Source organism: Sinohyriopsis cumingii, chromosome 10, assembly GCF_028554795.1.
Source record: "Sinohyriopsis cumingii isolate HCF-2022 chromosome 10, ASM2855479v2, whole genome shotgun sequence".
NCBI lineage: Eukaryota > Metazoa > Mollusca > Bivalvia > Unionida > Unionidae > Sinohyriopsis > Sinohyriopsis cumingii.
Genome location: NC_142970.1, coordinates 109,031,094 through 109,051,113, shown reverse-complemented (window position 1 = coordinate 109,051,113; position 20,020 = coordinate 109,031,094). Strand labels below are relative to the sequence as shown.

Genomic DNA, 20,020 nt, shown 5'->3' with positions numbered 1-20,020 from the left:
TACTAGTGTTTCTGCTGCTACTACCAACATTATGGCTGCTGTTAAAATTACGTATAAACCACTACCTATAATGGTAACGATTCTTCCTGCTGCTGCTGATTAAATCATTGTAAAGATACGAAAATGACCCGTTAAAATATTGGGCGAGAAAAATGATTGCTGTGTGAATTTTTGTGATGTACATGGAAGTTCGACTACGTAGTAGGTAATTGTTTTGCTTATGGAATGCTAGATATAAATATACAATGTTTTGTACGAACAAAATTTAATCTGTAGGAATAAAAACATATCTTCGTATTGCATCGAATCAAAGCTGCAATCTACGGATTGAAACCGCGGATCTAATTTCTCATTATCTTGCTCACATGTGCACTTATTCATGTTTGGATTGAGATGATTTTACTATCGCCACTTCTGCAAGTGCACTGCTTTTGCGGATGATGATAATTCGCATGGTGATGGCAATGGTACAGTCATGAAGGGTCAGAATTTGCATGACTAAATCAGATTCGTTACCATGAGATGGATGGATTAAAGGTTACTTAGACGAAAGAAATGGCAATGACAACGATCCTATGGAAGATTCGATTTTATGATCAAAAGCAAAGAAAGAGTTGACTATGTCTCTTTTCAAAATTTAAAAGTCTAATTTGTTCTCATTATTGGCACGTTTTATGTCAATAGAGATATTTATCTGTATGTTGATGCTGAGAATCAAAGAATTTTAATACGCAGTGGAAAAGATTTAACAAACGAGCCCGGCAGGACTCGAACCTGCAGTCTCCTGATCCGAAGTCAGGCGCCTTATCCAATTTGGCCACGGGCCCTTCACGAAAACACTTATTGGTTTATAGGTTAGTGTGGGTTCATTTCCTTGTTGTAGTTGTTGTACAAACCATTCTCCAAAATACATGCTTTGATGGAATAACCCTTATTAAAGCTACCAATACGGCTACAGTTGATAACGAAATGATGAAAATCGTAGTTGCGGGTCTGAAACAGATTTGACAACTACAAATGGCTAGATCAGATGTTATGTGACAAGTTTATCTATTTAAATTTATAACTAACTTGGATAATTTATGTTTCCCAAACTGATGCTTTCTTTTTACGCATTAGGGAATTGCAGACTGCCTGCAAGATTTACTAACCCTTGAAATTGATGAACTTGTCGTGAAAAACTAAGCATCTCGGAAATTATATATTAGACAAGGGAAGTGCTCCAATAAGGATGGGCATTTTTACATTTTGTAAAGATTCGTATTTGCATTTGTATTATTTTTACGAACAATTCTGCTTAGTGTAATTAAGATCTAGAGATATAGTGGATAGACCTTAGGATGTCATGGAAATAAAGTAATGAGAACACGTGTACGAAACTAACGTATTGCCCTGAACAAAGAGACTTGACCTCCGAGTTGCATGTCGTATGCAAAAGATCGACTATTGGATAGAACATCTATATCAGTGGGATACTGAGCGGCGATGATGCCGAGTGCAGTTATGATAAAAGCTTTTTGCTACATCTAATGTGAACTATGTTTATCTGTGCACAAGTGTAAAGTAGTCGTATTATTCCAAAAATATTATCTTAAGAGATTTCAATTCATTTGTAGATTGTTAGATAATATCTTTATATCTTCGATTTTCATATGCTGGAATAAATAGATCTACATAACATGCTGGACTGGACTCAAAGCTGCAATCTACTGATCCATCTTCAGGCACCTTGTTCAAATCAAGCATATTATTCAAATTGGGCCCGGACCAAGGATGCTTCCAGCACGTCGTGTGTATCTGCTTATGTGATTTACAACGATCAGTCCTGTTCAATGTTACTATGATCAAGAAATCAGTCGGGGTGTTTTGTTGTTTGTGTAGGGCTTATCCTTAAGTGACAATTCTAACCTGTTTATAGAAAGTGCTAGATAAATATTTTAGTAAAGTTGCTTCCGTGAGGTTGTTCATCCATAGCATCTATATATAACTTGACTCGTTTGATAATAAAAACTATAGTGTCCCAAATGTTAAAATCATAACAGTTCATTTAATGCACAAACGTCAAGAAATTGCGTCGATATCAGTTGGGTTAATCTCAGATGTCAGAACCTGAAGTCTGTAGTCAGGGATCACATCCAGTTGACCAGAGACTCGTTACCTGTCCACAACGGATTTGAGTGTGTTTGCTACTACTACAATTACTGCTACTGGGACTGTAATTATGCTCATGAAGATGATGAGAAATATGAGAATAAAGAATTCATGAAAACGTCTTTAAATTCTGTGACTAAATTGAAAAGTCTTACAAAATTAATTGAAGGGTAACAGGTCCCATGTACAAGATCATTTAGAAGTGATATGTGTAACAAGATTTGATAAAGTCTCAGAGGAGACTTTCTGGGAGTATACGAGATACCTTTGATTGGTATATAATGGGAATAAAAGTAATAACGAGACCTGTAAATATAATAAAAATCAGCTTTTAATTATAGACTTTATTTGGTGTGGATAAAATTTTAATATTGAGCCCGGCAGGACTCGAACCTGCAATCTCCTGATCCGTAGTCAGGCGCCTTATCCAATTTGGCCACGGGCCCTTGTCATGAATGTTTGTTAGAGAGTATATTGGTGTGCTTTTGGTAATACTTCTACGACTATGACTATGGTAAGACTTGCTATTGCTTTACTGTCATGTTTGAGTATCGCTGCATGCGGGTTACAGCGGGATTGCAGCATATCCTTTCAGCGCTGATATCAAGCGTCAAATTTGAATCCAAATAACTCGTATGTAAACATAAATGTGGAAAGATAATATATTTCTGAAGCTCTGAAACGAACCAAAGAAATCTTGTCCCACTTATCACGGTGAATTTTCGAAACTGCAATCTCTGGTCAATTACTGAACAGGTTATATTTATCCGATGTGTTTAACAGTTGTCAGAATTAGGATCTAAGTTTGTTGTGTGCCTTTATGCTCCAATTGCCTTGGCACTAAATATCCTACTTTTGTTGTGGTGCCCTCAAGTACAAAACGAATCTAAATCAAAACCTTAATAATCTAACCGAATTGTTTTAAAAGTGACGGTAACGTTAACTCCTTGCTACTAATCCAATTCACGACATATCCAAATAGAAATTATGCTTTGAGGAAAATATATTGTTCTAGTGGGTCAAGAGGGATTCGAACCTGCCGTCTCCCTATCCGATGTCTGTCGCCTTATCCAATTTGGCCACGGGCCCTTCACATACAGACTATTTCTTAGGTTGGTTCGTGAATGTTACGGTTGGTACAACACTGCTTCTACTACCACTACTTAAACTGATACCACGACGACTACCAATGGAGTTATATTGCTAGTACGATGGACATAATAACGATTACGTCTACATATGCTACTAGTGTTACTGCTGCTACTACCAACATTATGGCTGCTGTTAAAATTACGTATAAACCACTACCTATAATGGTAACGATTCTTCCTGCTGCTGCTGATTAAATCATTGTAAAGATACGAAAATGACCCGTTAAAATATTGGGCGAGAAAAATGATTGCTGTGTGAATTTTTGTGATGTACATGGAAGTTCGACTACGTAGTAGGTAATTGTTTTACTTATGGAATGCTAGATATAAATATACAATGTTTTGTACGAACAAAATTTAATCTGTAGGAATAAAAACATATCTTCGTATTGCATCGAATCAAAGCTGCAATCTACGGATTGAAACCGCGGATCTAATTTCTCATTATCTTGCTCACATGTGCACTTATTCATGTTTGGATTGAGATGATTTTACTATCGCCACTTCTGCAAGTGCACTGCTTTTGCGGATGATGATAATTCGCATGGTGATTGCAATGGTACAGTCATGAAGGGTCAGAATTTGCATGACTAAATCAGATTCGTTACCATGACATGGATGGATTAAAGGTTACTTAGACGAAAGAAATGGCAATGACAACGATCCTATGGAAGATTCGATTTTATGATCAAAAGCAAAGAAAGAGTTGACTATGTCTCTTTTCAAAATTTAAAAGTCTAATTTGTTCTCATTATTGGCACGTTTTATGTCAATAGAGATATTTATCTGTATGTTGATGCTGAGAATCAAAGAATTTTAATACGCAGTGGAAAAGATTTAACAAACGAGCCCGGCAGGACTCGAACCTGCAGTCTCCTGATCCGAAGTCAGGCGCCTTATTTTTTTTTTTTTCTTTCTTTATTTAAAAAAAGCTTTGTACAGTATAATTTAAAAATATACAGTCAGTATGTACATAGTAGTTTGTAATTCTATATTACAAAACAATGATTCTACAATAGTATTTTGTTAAGCTATATTACAGAACAATGATTCTAAATTTTTTTTTGTAATGCTATAGTACAAAACAATGATTCTACAATGTAATAAACACTTTATCCTCTTCTATTCTGTATGTTGATGCTGAGAATCAAAGAATTTTAATACGCAGTGGAAAAGATTTAACAAACGAGCCCGGCAGGACTCGAACCTGCAGTCTCCTGATCCGAAGTCAGGCGCCTTATCCAATTTGGCCACGGGCCCTTCACGAAAACACTTATTGGTTTATAGGTTAGTGTGGGTTCATTTCCTTGTTGTAGTTGTTGTACAAACCATTCTCCAAAATACATGCTTTGATGGAATAACCCTTATTAAAGCTACCAATACGGCTACAGTTGATAACGAAATGATGAAAATCGTAGTTGCGGGTCTGAAACAGATTTGACAACTACAAATGGCTAGATCAGATGTTATGTGACAAGTTTATCTATTTAAATTTATAACTAACTTGGATAATTTATGTTTCCCAAACTGATGCTTTCTTTTTACGCATTACGGAATTGCAGACTGCCTGCAAGATTTACTAACCCTTGAAATTGATGAACTTGTCGTGAAAAACTAAGCATCTCGGAAATTATATATTAGACAAGGGAAGTGCTCCAATAAGGATGGGCATTTTTACATTTTGTAAAGATTCGTATTTGCATTTGTATTATTTTTACGAACAATTCTGCTTAGTGTAATTAAGATCTAGAGATATAGTGGATAGACCTTAGGATGTCATGGAAATAAAGTAATGAGAACACGTGTACGAAACTAACGTATTGCTCTGAACAAAGAGACTTGACCTCCGAGTTGCATGTCGTATGCAAAAGATCGACTATTGGATAGAACATCTATATCAGTGGGATACTGAGCGGCGATGATGCCGAGTGCAGTTATGATAAAAGCTTTTTGCTACATCTAATGTGAACTATGTTTATCTGTGCACAAGTGTAAAGTAGTCGTATTATTCCAAAAATATTATCTTAAGAGATTTCAATTCATTTGTAGATTGTTAGATAATATCTTTATATCTTCGATTTTCATATGCTGGAATAAATAGATCTACATAACATGCTGGACTGGACTCAAAGCTGCAATCTACTGATCCATCTTCAGGCACCTTGTTCAAATCAAGCATATTATTCAAATTGGGCCCGGACCAAGGATGCTTCCAGCACGTCGTGTGTATCTGCTTATGTGATTTACAACGATCAGTCCTGTTCAATGTTACTATGATCAAGAAATCAGTCGGGGTGTTTTGTTGTTTGTGTAGGGCTTATCCTTAAGTGACAATTCTAACCTGTTTATAGAAAGTGCTAGATAAATCTTTTAGTAAAGTTGCTTCCGTGAGGTTGTTCATCCATAGCATCTATATATAACTTGACTCGTTTGATAATAAAAACTATAGTGTCCCAAATGTTAAAATCATAACAGTTCATTTAATGCACAAACGTCAAGAAATTGCGTCGATATCAGTTGGGTTAATCTCAGATGTCAGAACCTGAAGTCTGTAGTCAGGGATCACATCCAGTTGACCAGAGACTCGTTACCTGTCCACAACGGATTTGAGTGTGTTTGCTACTACTACAATTACTGCTACTGGGACTGTAATTATGCTCATCAAGATGATGAGAAATATGAGAATAAAGAATTCATGAAAACGTCTTTAAATTCTGTGACTAAATTGAAAAGTCTTACAAAATTAATTGAAGGGTAACAGGTCCCATGTACAAGATCATTTAGAAGTGATATGTGTAACAAGATTTGATAAAGTCTCAGAGGAGACTTTCTGGGAGTATACGAGATACCTTTGATTGGTATATAATGGGAATAAAAGTAATAACGAGACCTGTAAATATAATAAAAATCAGCTTTTAATTATAGACTTTATTTGGTGTGGATAAAATTTTAATATTGAGCCCGGCAGGACTCGAACCTGCAATCTCCTGATCCGTAGTCAGGCGCCTTATCCAATTTGGCCACGGGCCCTTGTCATGAATGTTTGTTAGAGAGTATATTGGTGTGCTTTTGGTAATACTTCTACGACTATGACTATGGTAAGACTTGCTATTGCTTTACTGTCATGTTTGAGTATCGCTGCATGCGGGTTACAGCGGGATTGCAGCATATCCTTTCAGCGCTGATATCAAGCGTCAAATTTGAATCCAAATAACTCGTATGTAAACATAAATGTGGAAAGATAATATATTTCTGAAGCTCTGAAACGAACCAAAGAAATCTTGTCCCACTTATCACGGTGAATTTTCGAAACTGCAATCTCTGGTCAATTACTGAACAGGTTATATTTATCCGATGTGTTTAACAGTTGTCAGAATTAGGATCTAAGTTTGTTGTGTGCCTTTATGCTCCAATTGCCTTGGCACTAAATATCCTACTTTTGTTGTGGTGCCCTCAAGTACAAAACGAATCTAAATCAAAACCTTAATAATCTAACCGAATTGTTTTAAAAGTGACGGTAACGTTAACTCCTTGCTACTAATCCAATTCACGACATATCCAAATAGAAATTATGCTTTGAGGAAAATATATTGTTCTAGTGGGTCAAGAGGGATTCGAACCTGCCGTCTCCCTATCCGATGTCTGTCGCCTTATCCAATTTGGCCACGGGCCCTTCACATACAGACTATTTCTTAGGTTGGTTCGTGAATGTTACGGTTGGTACAACACTGCTTCTACTACCACTACTTAAACTGATACCACGACGACTACCAATGGAGTTATATTGCTAGTACGATGGACATAATAACGATTACGTCTACATATGCTACTAGTGTTACTGCTGCTACTACCAACATTATGGCTGCTGTTAAAATTACGTATAAACCACTACCTATAATGGTAACGATTCTTCCTGCTGCTGCTGATTAAATCATTGTAAAGATACGAAAATGACCCGTTAAAATATTGGGCGAGAAAAATGATTGCTGTGTGAATTTTTGTGATGTACATGGAAGTTCGACTACGTAGTAGGTAATTGTTTTACTTATGGAATGCTAGATATAAATATACAATGTTTTGTACGAACAAAATTTAATCTGTAGGAATAAAAACATATCTTCGTATTGCATCGAATCAAAGCTGCAATCTACGGATTGAAACCGCGGATCTAATTTCTCATTATCTTGCTCACATGTGCACTTATTCATGTTTGGATTGAGATGATTTTACTATCGCCACTTCTGCAAGTGCACTGCTTTTGCGGATGATGATAATTCGCATGGTGATTGCAATGGTACAGTCATGAAGGGTCAGAATTTGCATGACTAAATCAGATTCGTTACCATGACATGGATGGATTAAAGGTTACTTAGACGAAAGAAATGGCAATGACAACGATCCTATGGAAGATTCGATTTTATGATCAAAAGCAAAGAAAGAGTTGACTATGTCTCTTTTCAAAATTTAAAAGTCTAATTTGTTCTCATTATTGGCACGTTTTATGTCAATAGAGATATTTATCTGTATGTTGATGCTGAGAATCAAAGAATTTTAATACGCAGTGGAAAAGATTTAACAAACGAGCCCGGCAGGACTCGAACCTGCAGTCTCCTGATCCGAAGTCAGGCGCCTTATTTTTTTTTTTTTCTTTCTTTATTTAAAAAAAGCTTTGTACAGTATAATTTAAAAATATACAGTCAGTATGTACATAGTAGTTTGTAATTCTATATTACAAAACAATGATTCTACAATAGTATTTTGTTAAGCTATATTACAGAACAATGATTCTAAATTTTTTTTTGTAATGCTATAGTACAAAACAATGATTCTACAATGTAATAAACACTTTATCCTCTTCTATTCTGTATGTTGATGCTGAGAATCAAAGAATTTTAATACGCAGTGGAAAAGATTTAACAAACGAGCCCGGCAGGACTCGAACCTGCAGTCTCCTGATCCGAAGTCAGGCGCCTTATCCAATTTGGCCACGGGCCCTTCACGAAAACACTTATTGGTTTATAGGTTAGTGTGGGTTCATTTCCTTGTTGTAGTTGTTGTACAAACCATTCTCCAAAATACATGCTTTGATGGAATAACCCTTATTAAAGCTACCAATACGGCTACAGTTGATAACGAAATGATGAAAATCGTAGTTGCGGGTCTGAAACAGATTTGACAACTACAAATGGCTAGATCAGATGTTATGTGACAAGTTTATCTATTTAAATTTATAACTAACTTGGATAATTTATGTTTCCCAAACTGATGCTTTCTATTTACGCATTACGGAATTGCAGACTGCCTGCAAGATTTACTAACCCTTGAAATTGATGAACTTGTCGTGAAAAACTAAGCATCTCGGAAATTATATATTAGACAAGGGAAGTGCTCCAATAAGGATGGGCATTTTTACATTTTGTAAAGATTCGTATTTGCATTTGTATTATTTTTACGAACAATTCTGCTTAGTGTAATTAAGATCTAGAGATATAGTGGATAGACCTTAGGATGTCATGGAAATAAAGTAATGAGAACACGTGTACGAAACTAACGTATTGCTCTGAACAAAGAGACTTGACCTCCGAGTTGCATGTCGTATGCAAAAGATCGACTATTGGATAGAACATCTATATCAGTGGGATACTGAGCGGCGATGATGCCGAGTGCAGTTATGATAAAAGCTTTTTGCTACATCTAATGTGAACTATGTTTATCTGTGCACAAGTGTAAAGTAGTCGTATTATTCCAAAAATATTATCTTAAGAGATTTCAATTCATTTGTAGATTGTTAGATAATATCTTTATATCTTCGATTTTCATATGCTGGAATAAATAGATCTACATAACATGCTGGACTGGACTCAAAGCTGCAATCTACTGATCCATCTTCAGGCACCTTGTTCAAATCAAGCATATTATTCAAATTGGGCCCGGACCAAGGATGCTTCCAGCACGTCGTGTGTATCTGCTTATGTGATTTACAACGATCAGTCCTGTTCAATGTTACTATGATCAAGAAATCAGTCGGGGTGTTTTGTTGTTTGTGTAGGGCTTATCCTTAAGTGACAATTCTAACCTGTTTATAGAAAGTGCTAGATAAATCTTTTAGTAAAGTTGCTTCCGTGAGGTTGTTCATCCATAGCATCTATATATAACTTGACTCGTTTGATAATAAAAACTATAGTGTCCCAAATGTTAAAATCATAACAGTTCATTTAATGCACAAACGTCAAGAAATTGCGTCGATATCAGTTGGGTTAATCTCAGATGTCAGAACCTGAAGTCTGTAGTCAGGGATCACATCCAGTTGACCAGAGACTCGTTACCTGTCCACAACGGATTTGAGTGTGTTTGCTACTACTACAATTACTGCTACTGGGACTGTAATTATGCTCATGAAGATGATGAGAAATATGAGAATAAAGAATTCATGAAAACGTCTTTAAATTCTGTGACTAAATTGAAAAGTCTTACAAAATTAATTGAAGGGTAACAGGTCCCATGTACAAGATCATTTAGAAGTGATATGTGTAACAAGATTTGATAAAGTCTCAGAGGAGACTTTCTGGGAGTATACGAGATACCTTTGATTGGTATATAATGGGAATAAAAGTAATAACGAGACCTGTAAATATAATAAAAATCAGCTTTTAATTATAGACTTTATTTGGTGTGGATAAAATTTTAATATTGAGCCCGGCAGGACTCGAACCTGCAATCTCCTGATCCGTAGTCAGGCGCCTTTTTTTTTTTTTTCTTTCTTTATTTAAAAAAAGCTTTGTACAGTATATAAGTTAAAAATATACAGTCAGTATGTAGATAGTAGTTTGTAATGCTATATTACAAAACAATGATTCTACAATAGTATTTTGTTAAGCTATATTACAGAACAATGATTCTAAAAATTTTTTTTTGTAATGCTATAGTACAAAACAATGATTCTACAATGTAATAAACACTTTATCCTCTTCTATTCTCATTAAAGGATTATCTTTTACAAAATACTTCGTAATCAAAGTCTGATTTTTGTCTTTGTAATGTTGATACGCATATAATATATATTTTCTAGTCAAATATTGGAACAATCTTTCGATGTCTATTTGTTTCCCTAATAAAGACATAATGTTTCTTCTTTTGTAAATGCACAATCGAGCAATGCTCAGAATGTAGTTCAAAAAATAACTATTTACTGATTTTGTTTCTTTGTTATATCCTATCATGAGCATTTGTTCAAAAGAAGTGCTATTGAGAACACCAACTCTACAATTTTTAAAAAGAATCTCAACTATATATACAATATAATTCTTAAAAGAGCTTAATTCAGGACATTTCAAAAACATGTGAAATAAATCCTCTGTTTCCAACTGGCACACTGGACATAAGTCATTATCAATTTTGCCATAGTATTTTAGTCTCTCTTTTGTAAATATTCGATTGTGCATTATTCTGTAATCCAAATCTATACAATCTGGGGTCTTGAAAGGTAGGTGTATCAATTTCCAGTATTTATGCTTTTCCAAACTAAATATCTTACTCCAAAAGGAAACAGAAGCTGGTTCTTGAAAAATCAACGTACATAAAAGCTTGTAAAATAGTTGTGTTGTACATAAACAGAGGTCATATAATTTTGTATCAACTCTGAGAAACATATTATTTCTCCCATTGGTTACAGTGGGTTTTGACTCTGTTGCAACAATATTTCTCCAGCCTAATGGTATACTTTCTATTATGCAATTATAGTCTTTTTTTATCTTATCTGTTTTGATCTCAGAATTTGATTTGTATATCATTTCTTGAATAGCTCTATAAGGTAGTATTCCAGGTACAAATTCATATGTAATATCCTGAACACGAACAATTCCTGCTTCTATAAATTCTGCGAAAAACAACGTTTTACCAGCACATGTAATATTAGGATTTAAAAAGAGAGGTTGTTCAAAAACATTCCTCACATCAATATTTGTATCGATATTATTTCTAAGTTTTTCCCATGCATGAAACATTTCTCTGTAAAATATAGGTAGGGTATTCAATTGTTGCTTATTTAAAGACATGAGAAACAACTCTTTGGTCAACCTCATGTTCAGGACAGTAGATAAAAGGTGATCAAAGGTATTTTTCCACATAGCATGGCAATTCACATCAAAGTATCTTTTTAAAAATTTTAGTCTGAATGCATACATTTTCATCTTTATATCAGTTAACTGTAGTCCGCCATTTCGCTTATCACCAATTATTGTATAATAGTGAACCAAATGGGACTTTCCTGACCAGATAAATCTGAGAAATAATTGCTTCAATTCATCAGCAATCATATCAGGAAGAGGCTGAACTGACACTATGTACAATACTCTAGAAACTAATAAGTTATTAACAACTGTTACTTTTCCTTGTATTGTCAAATATCTCTGTGACCACAGTTGCAATAAGTTTTTAATTTTAGACAATCTATCATTCCAGTTCAGTTGCTCACATAACTTTGCACATTTTCCCACATAAGCTCCCAAAATTAAGATGACTTTATCACACATTTGAATTTGTAATTGTTTGCAATAATCATCAGTAAGTTTACCAGATCCAATACACAGAAGTTCTGTCTTTTCCTTGTTCACCTTTGCACCAGATCCTTTACAATACAAGTCAAGTACATTAAAAGATTGATTAATGGATTGTGTGTCCGCTAATGTCAAGGTTGTATCATCTGCATGTTGAAAAACTTTACTTGTATTACTAGACAGTGGGAGTGGAATACCTTTGATAGTGGGATTTGCTTTGATAGCGAGTCCTAAGGGTTCTGCTGCTAATACATATAACATTGCTGATATAGGACAACCTTGTCTGACTGAATTTTTAATTAAAAAGGGTTTCGTTAGATGACCATTGCATTTAACACTACTTTTAATTTCATTATAAAATATCTTTATCCACTGAATAAAATTGTCACCAAAACCGAACTTTCGTAAAACAGAAATCAAATATGAGTGGCAAACTCTGTCAAACGCTTTTTCTTGATCAATTTTTAAGATATATCCCTCAAGATTGTCTCTCTCAACCATATCTATAATATCTCTTACAGTGACTATAGTATCAGCAATATCTCTCCCAACTATACAACATGTCTGAGTTTGAGAAATAATTTTGGGTAATACCATTTTTAAACGTGTAGACAAAATCCTTGCCAAAATTTTATAATCTACATTAAGTAAACTGATAGGACGCCAATTTTGCAATCTTCTATTATCCCCCTTATTTTTATAAATAAGTGATATAACCCCAAATCTCATTGATCTCGACATAATATTGTCATTCTTAACACTCTGAAAGATGTGCAACAGAATATCATATATACAATCATAAAATTTACAATACCACTCTACTGTCAATCCGTCCGGGCCGGGGCTTTTATTTTTAGCCATCCCTTTTATAGCTGTATGTATTTCATCAACTGTTATTATGGCATCACACATATCTTTATCCTCATCAGATACAGAACAGTTTACAAAATTTAAAAGTGAATCAGTACAATTATCATCAACAGTTACCGAAGAATATAAATGACTATAAAACTGATGTATTTCATCTAAGATTCCGCTTGTATTTGAAATAATTACACCATCATCATCAATCAATTCATTGATTACATTTTTGTTGTGTCGATATTTCTCAAGATTTAGAAAATATTTAGTATTTCTATCGCTTTCAATTGCCCATTTGGCCTTAGATCTCAATATAGCACCCCGACAAAAATCAGTTTCATAGTCACTTAGCTGATGTTTTAGTTCTTCATATTTGTTAATGTCATATGGTTCTTTATTTGCGACTTTTTCTGAAAATGATTTTAATTTATTTTGCAATGTAAAGTATTCTTGTAATCTTTCCTTATTTCTTCTTGTACAGTATACTTGGGAAAATTTTTTAATTTTGTATTTTACATTATCCCACCAAATAAGTGGTTCACTGAAATACATTTCGTCAGTTTTTCCCTCGGTAAGAATTGATTTCACTCTTTGTACATATTTTTCCTCAAAAAGAACATTGTTATTTAATATCCATAATCCGGGCCCTGTTTCCACTTTGCAGGTATTTAGTTTAAGGTATACAAAAGAATGATCACTAAAGGATGTATCTGCATAATAAATATTTTGCACATTGGAGTGCAATTTTGAGGAAATCAAAAAATAATCTATTCTACTCTGCTTCATTTCGCCTAGTACAACTTGTTTTCTGGAGAAACTACGAGTACTAGGATTTCGTGATCTCCATAAATCGGTAATATTCCTATCATGAATAATTTTATAAAGTTCACGCACTGCTACATCATCAATATGTAAGGCTTTGTTATGTCGATCAATACCTGCTAAAGTTGTATTAAAATCACCAGCCAGGATAGTGCTATCACTAGTACTTTTATGTAAATATGTATTTAGCTTCATGAAAAAGTTAAACCTTTCCTTCACAACATTTGGAGCATAAATATTGATTAAATCAATCACTTTATCATCAATAGCTATTTTAAGATGTAAAATCCTACCCTTTTCAATCATTTCTTGTGTCACCTGATTTCTCAATTCTCTCACTACTAAAACAGCAACACCTGCCCTCCTATTGTCAGCATTACTATAAAATATGTCACCATTCCAAATCTCATTTTCTCTAATACTTTCAACAAACTCATCATCCCAAAAGGTTTCTTGCAATAATAAAATATGGCCTCTTTTCTCTTTAAATATTTCTAAAACAGACTTTAGTTTATTCAAATTACGCAAGCCATTTACATTTAGAGATACAATATTTAAAGCCATGATTATGATGAGTGTATTGAAAGTATTAAAAAATGTTGAGTGTTTGATCATTTCTTCATAGGTGTTCGTCGCATGCTATTCATCTTCATATTAGGTACTGGATTAAACCTTCTCCTTCTCCTTTGTACTACTTTGAAATTTTCGATATTAGTACCGTTTTCTTGACATGTACGTGATTCGTTTGATCTTTCAACAACGTCTGCAGCCATCTTCCTGTCATCATCTGAATCTGTCCCCGATCCATCTCCAATTGTATGATTGTTGTTTACTTCCTCAGATTCTATTTCTACATTGGTCATATCAACTCCACTTCTTTCTTTTTCTTCCCCACTTTCTCCACTCTCATTATCTTTTTTTGCATTCTCAATTTCTTCTTTATCATCTTCGTCACTCTGTAACTCCAATATGTCTTCCCTCATATCATCATCAACTTGCAATTGAATGCCTGCAATGGCCTCTCTGTAACACATACATGTTTGCGCCTCTTTGTGGCATTTGTCGCATATCCTGCATGTACACATAAGAGGAAAACTTCCACAACTGTCACATCTTTGCCTTGTGCAATTTTTTGCTACATGGCCTTGCTCCCCACACTTGTAGCATACAAAATCAGGGCAGTCTTTTATAACATGTCCCGGATCAAGACATCTAGAACATACCTTAACTTGATTATTGTGTAATACTCTAAAGTATTGTTGACCATTGACAGTCTGAAATTTCAGACTGTAAGGCAAGGATTTTACCTGCTGTGGAAATTTACATTTGACATAACGAGTCCCATCAGCTACCCTAGTTCCAGGATAATATCTGCGTTGAATGGGAGAAAGAAGTTCTACTCCGTATTCACCGAGCTTCATACTTATATCATCATCTGTGATGTATGCTGGTAAATGAAGAATTGACACAATAATAGTGTCTGAATATAAAAGAGTACAATCAAAGTGTTCACTTCCAATATCAATTCCACACAAGGTATTATATGCTACTTCCTTACTCGGTAGTGTGACCTCATACAAATTTGCACCTTTGGGCACAACTGCATAGACCGACATATCTCCGGTTAATTCTTCTACACTTCTAACAATATCACTTGCCTTTATTTTCTTCACATCCCTTACATCAATCACCACGGTACATTCTTTCCCAAAACGACGAGAAGCTCCTGTCTGTCTATCGATGTTACTCGACATGCCATTCTTATTGTTAGCTATTCCACTGGTGTCATTAGAGTGTGAGTCAGCTCCTTGTGCTGCACGTGCAGCACGACCAGGCTTTGTATTCATTGTCCCAGAAAATAATATTTTGTGTGGTGGATAAAGTTATCCACACACTCAAAATATATCTCACTTATATATGAATGCGATCAAACAAATCTTATCAACGTACCTGTAACAAATTAAAACAGCAAAAATGTCTATTAAAGGAAAAAAACTTGAAAATTCACGGAGCGATCATCAAACGTGTTTTCCTTCTGATGTCATAACCGGAAGTCTATCTCCTGATCCGTAGTCAGGCGCCTTATCCAATTTGGCCACGGGCCCTTGTCATAAATGTTTGTTAGAGAGTATATTGGTGTGCTTTTGGTAATACTTCTACGACTATGACTATGGTAAGACTTGCTATTGCTTTACTGTCATGTTTGAGTATCGCTGCATGCGGGTTACAGCGGGATTGCAGCATATCCTTTCAGCGCTGATATCAAGCGTCAAATTTGAATCCAAATAACTCGTATGTAAACATAAATGTGGAAAGATAATATATTTCTGAAGCTCTGAAACGAACCAAAGAAATCTTGTCCCACTTATCACGGTGAATTTTCGAAACTGCAATCTCTGGTCAATTACTGAACAGGTTATATTTATCCGATGTGTTTAACAGTTGTCAGAATTAGGATCTAAGTTTGTTGTGTGCCTTTATGCTCCAATTGCCTTGGCACTAAATATCCTACTTTTGTTGTGGTGCCCTCAAGTACAAAACGAATCTAAATCAAAACCTTAATAATCTAACCGAATTGTTTTAAAAGTGACGGTAACGTTAACTCCTTGCTACTAATCCAATTCACGACATATCCAAATAGAAATTATGTTTTGAGGAAAATATATTGTTCTAGTGGGTCAAGAGGGATTCGAACCTGCCGTCTCCCTATCCGATGTCTGTCGCCTTATCCAATTTGGCCACGGGCCCTTCACATACAGACTATTTCTTAGGTTGGTTCGTGAATGTTACGGTTGGTACAACACTGCTTCTACTACCACTACTTAAACTGATACCACGACGACTACCAATGGAGTTATATTGCTAGTACGATGGACATAATAACGATTACGTCTACATATGTTACTAGTGTTACTGCTGCTACTACCAACATTATGGCTGCTGTTAAAATTACGTATAAACCACTACCTATAATGGTAACGATTCTTCCTGCTGCTGCTGATTAAATCATTGTAAAGATACGAAAATGACCCGTTAAAATATTGGGCGAGAAAAATGATTGCTGTGTGAATTTTTGTGATGTACATGGAAGTTCGACTACGTAGTAGGTAATTGTTTTACTTATGGAATGCTAGATATAAATATACAATGTTTTGTACGAACAAAATTTAATCTGTAGGAATAAAAACATATCTTCGTATTGCATCGAATCAAAGCTGCAATCTACGGATTGAAACCGCGGATCTAATTTCTCATTATCTTGCTCACATGTGCACTTATTCATGTTTGGATTGAGATGATTTTACTATCGCCACTTCTGCAAGTGCACTGCTTTTGCGGATGATGATAATTCGCATGGTGATGGCAATGGTACAGTCATGAAGGGTCAGAATTTGCATGACTAAATCAGATTCGTTACCATGACATGGATGGATTAAAGGTTACTTAGACGAAAGAAATGGCAATGACAACGATCCTATGGAAGATTCGATTTTATGATCAAAAGCAAAGAAAGAGTTGACTATGTCTCTTTTCAAAATTTAAAAGTCTAATTTGTTCTCATTATTGGCACGTTTTATGTCAATAGAGATATTTATCTGTATGTTGATGCTGAGAATCAAAGAATTTTAATACGCAGTGGAAAAGATTTAACAAACGAGCCCGGCAGGACTCGAACCTGCAGTCTCCTGATCCGAAGTCAGGCGCCTTATCCAATTTGGCCACGGGCCCTTCACGAAAACACTTATTGGTTTATAGGTTAGTGTGGGTTCATTTCCTTGTTGTAGTTGTTGTACAAACCATTCTCCAAAATACATGCTTTGATGGAATAACCCTTATTAAAGCTACCAATACGGCTACAGTTGATAACGAAATGATGAAAATCGTAGTTGCGGGTCTGAAACAGATTTGACAACTACAAATGGCTAGATCAGATGTTATGTGACAAGTTTATCTATTTAAATTTATAACTAACTTGGATAATTTATGTTTCCCAAACTGATGCTTTCTTTTTACGCATTACGGAATTGCAGACTGCCTGCAAGATTTACTAACCCTTGAAATTGATGAACTTGTCGTGAAAAACTAAGCATCTCGGAAATTATATATTAGACAAGGGAAGTGCTCCAATAAGGATGGGCATTTTTACATTTTGTAAAGATTCGTATTTGCATTTGTATTATTTTTACGAACAATTCTGCTTAGTGTAATTAAGATCTAGAGATATAGTGGATAGACCTTAGGATGTCATGGAAATAAAGTAATGAGAACACGTGTACGAAACTAACGTATTGCTCTGAACAAAGAGACTTGACCTCCGAGTTGCATGTCGTATGCAAAAGATCGACTATTGGATAGAACATCTATATCAGTGGGATACTGAGCGGCGATGATGCCGAGTGCAGTTATGATAAAAGCTTTTTGCTACATCTAATGTGAACTATGTTTATCTGTGCACAAGTGTAAAGTAGTCGTATTATTCCAAAAATATTATCTTAAGAGATTTCAATTCATTTGTAGATTGTTAGATAATATCTTTATATCTTCGATTTTCATATGCTGGAATAAATAGATCTACATAACATGCTGGACTGGACTCAAAGCTGCAATCTACTGATCCATCTTCAGGCACCTTGTTCAAATCAAGCATATTATTCAAATTGGGCCCGGACCAAGGATGCTTCCAGCACGTCGTGTGTATCTGCTTATGTGATTTACAACGATCAGTCCTGTTCAATGTTACTATGATCAAGAAATCAGTCGGGGTGTTTTGTTGTTTGTGTAGGGCTTATCCTTAAGTGACAATTCTAACCTGTTTATAGAAAGTGCTAGATAAATCTTTTAGTAAAGTTGCTTCCGTGAGGTTGTTCATCCATAGCATCTATATATAACTTGACTCGTTTGATAATAAAAACTATAGTGTCCCAAATGTTAAAATCATAACAGTTCATTTAATGCACAAACGTCAAGAAATTGCGTCGATATCAGTTGGGTTAATCTCAGATGTCAGAACCTGAAGTCTGTAGTCAGGGATCACATCCAGTTGACCAGAGACTCGTTACCTGTCCACAACGGATTTGAGTGTGTTTGCTACTACTACAATTACTGCTACTGGGACTGTAATTATGCTCATGAAGATGATGAGAAATATGAGAATAAAGAATTCATGAAAACGTCTTTAAATTCTGTGACTAAATTGAAAAGTCTTACAAAATTAATTGAAGGGTAACAGGTCCCATGTACAAGATCATTTAGAAGTGATATGTGTAACAAGATTTGATAAAGTCTCAGAGGAGACTTTCTGGGAGTATACGAGATACCTTTGATTGGTATATAATGGGAATAAAAGTAATAACGAGACCTGTAAATATAATAAAAATCAGCTTTTAATTATAGACTTTATTTGGTGTGGATAAAATTTTAATATTGAGCCCGGCAGGACTCGAACCTGCAATCTCCTGATCCGTAGTCAGGCGCCTTATCCAATTTGGCCACGGGCCCTTGTCATGAATGTTTGTTAGAGAGTATATTGGTGTGCTTTTGGTAATACTTCTACGACTATGACTATGGTAAGACTTGCTATTGCTTTACTGTCATGTTTGAGTATCGCTGCATGCGGGTTACAGCGGGATTGCAGCATATCCTTTCAGCGCTGATATCAAGCGTCAAATTTGAATCCAAATAACTCGTATGTAAACATAAATGTGGAAAGATAATATATTTCTGAAGCTCTGAAACGAACCAAAGAAATCTTGTCCCACTTATCACGGTGAATTTTCGAAACTGCAATCTCTGGTCAATTACTGAACAGGTTATATTTATCCGATGTGTTTAACAGTTGTCAGAATTAGGATCTAAGTTTGTTGTGTGCCTTTATGCTCCAATTGCCTTGGCACTAAATATCCTACTTTTGTTGTGGTGCCCTCAAGTACAAAACGAATCTAAATCAAAACCTTAATAATCTAACCGAATTGTTTTAAAAGTGACGGTAACGTTAACTCCTTGCTACTAATCCAATTCACGACATATCCAAATAGAAATTATGCTTTGAGGAAAATATATTGTTCTAGTGGGTCAAGAGGGATTCGAACCTGCCGTCTCCCTATCCGATGTCTGTCGCCTTATCCAATTTGGCCACGGGCCCTTCACATACAGACTATTTCTTAGGTTGGTTCGTGAATGTTACGGTTGGTACAACACTGCTTCTACTACCACTACTTAAACTGATACCACGACGACTACCAATGGAGTTATATTGCTAGTACGATGGACATAATAACGATTACGTCTACATATGCTACTAGTGTTACTGCTGCTACTACCAACATTATGACTGCTGTTAAAATTACGTATAAACCACTACCTATAATGGTAACCATTCTTCCTGCTGCTGCTGATTAAATCATTGTAAAGATACGAAAATGACCCGTTAAAATATTGGGCGAGAAAAATGATTGCTGTGTGAATTTTTGTGATGTACAT

The 20,020-nt window shown here is 35.2% G+C and overlaps 7 non-coding genes across 7 annotated transcripts; all 7 read right to left on the bottom strand.

Moving 5' to 3' along the window:
- Nucleotides 1-753: 753 nt before the first annotated feature.
- Trnar-ucg (transfer RNA arginine (anticodon UCG)) lies at nt 754-827 on the bottom strand. Its single transcript has one exon. It is a non-coding gene; the product is annotated as a tRNA-Arg (tRNA).
- Nucleotides 828-2,523: 1,696 nt separating this feature from the next.
- Nucleotides 2,524-2,597, bottom strand: Trnar-acg (transfer RNA arginine (anticodon ACG)). Its single transcript has one exon. It is a non-coding gene; the product is annotated as a tRNA-Arg (tRNA).
- A 1,891-nt stretch (nt 2,598-4,488) lies between these two features.
- Trnar-ucg (transfer RNA arginine (anticodon UCG)) lies at nt 4,489-4,562 on the bottom strand. Its single transcript has one exon. It is a non-coding gene; the product is annotated as a tRNA-Arg (tRNA).
- Nucleotides 4,563-6,258: 1,696 nt separating this feature from the next.
- Nucleotides 6,259-6,332, bottom strand: Trnar-acg (transfer RNA arginine (anticodon ACG)). Its single transcript has one exon. It is a non-coding gene; the product is annotated as a tRNA-Arg (tRNA).
- A 1,891-nt stretch (nt 6,333-8,223) lies between these two features.
- On the bottom strand, nt 8,224-8,297 carry Trnar-ucg (transfer RNA arginine (anticodon UCG)). The gene has a single exon. It is a non-coding gene; the product is annotated as a tRNA-Arg (tRNA).
- An 8,898-nt stretch (nt 8,298-17,195) lies between these two features.
- Trnar-ucg (transfer RNA arginine (anticodon UCG)) lies at nt 17,196-17,269 on the bottom strand. The gene has a single exon. It is a non-coding gene; the product is annotated as a tRNA-Arg (tRNA).
- A 1,696-nt stretch (nt 17,270-18,965) lies between these two features.
- Trnar-acg (transfer RNA arginine (anticodon ACG)) lies at nt 18,966-19,039 on the bottom strand. Its single transcript has one exon. It is a non-coding gene; the product is annotated as a tRNA-Arg (tRNA).
- Nucleotides 19,040-20,020: the final 981 nt, after the last annotated feature.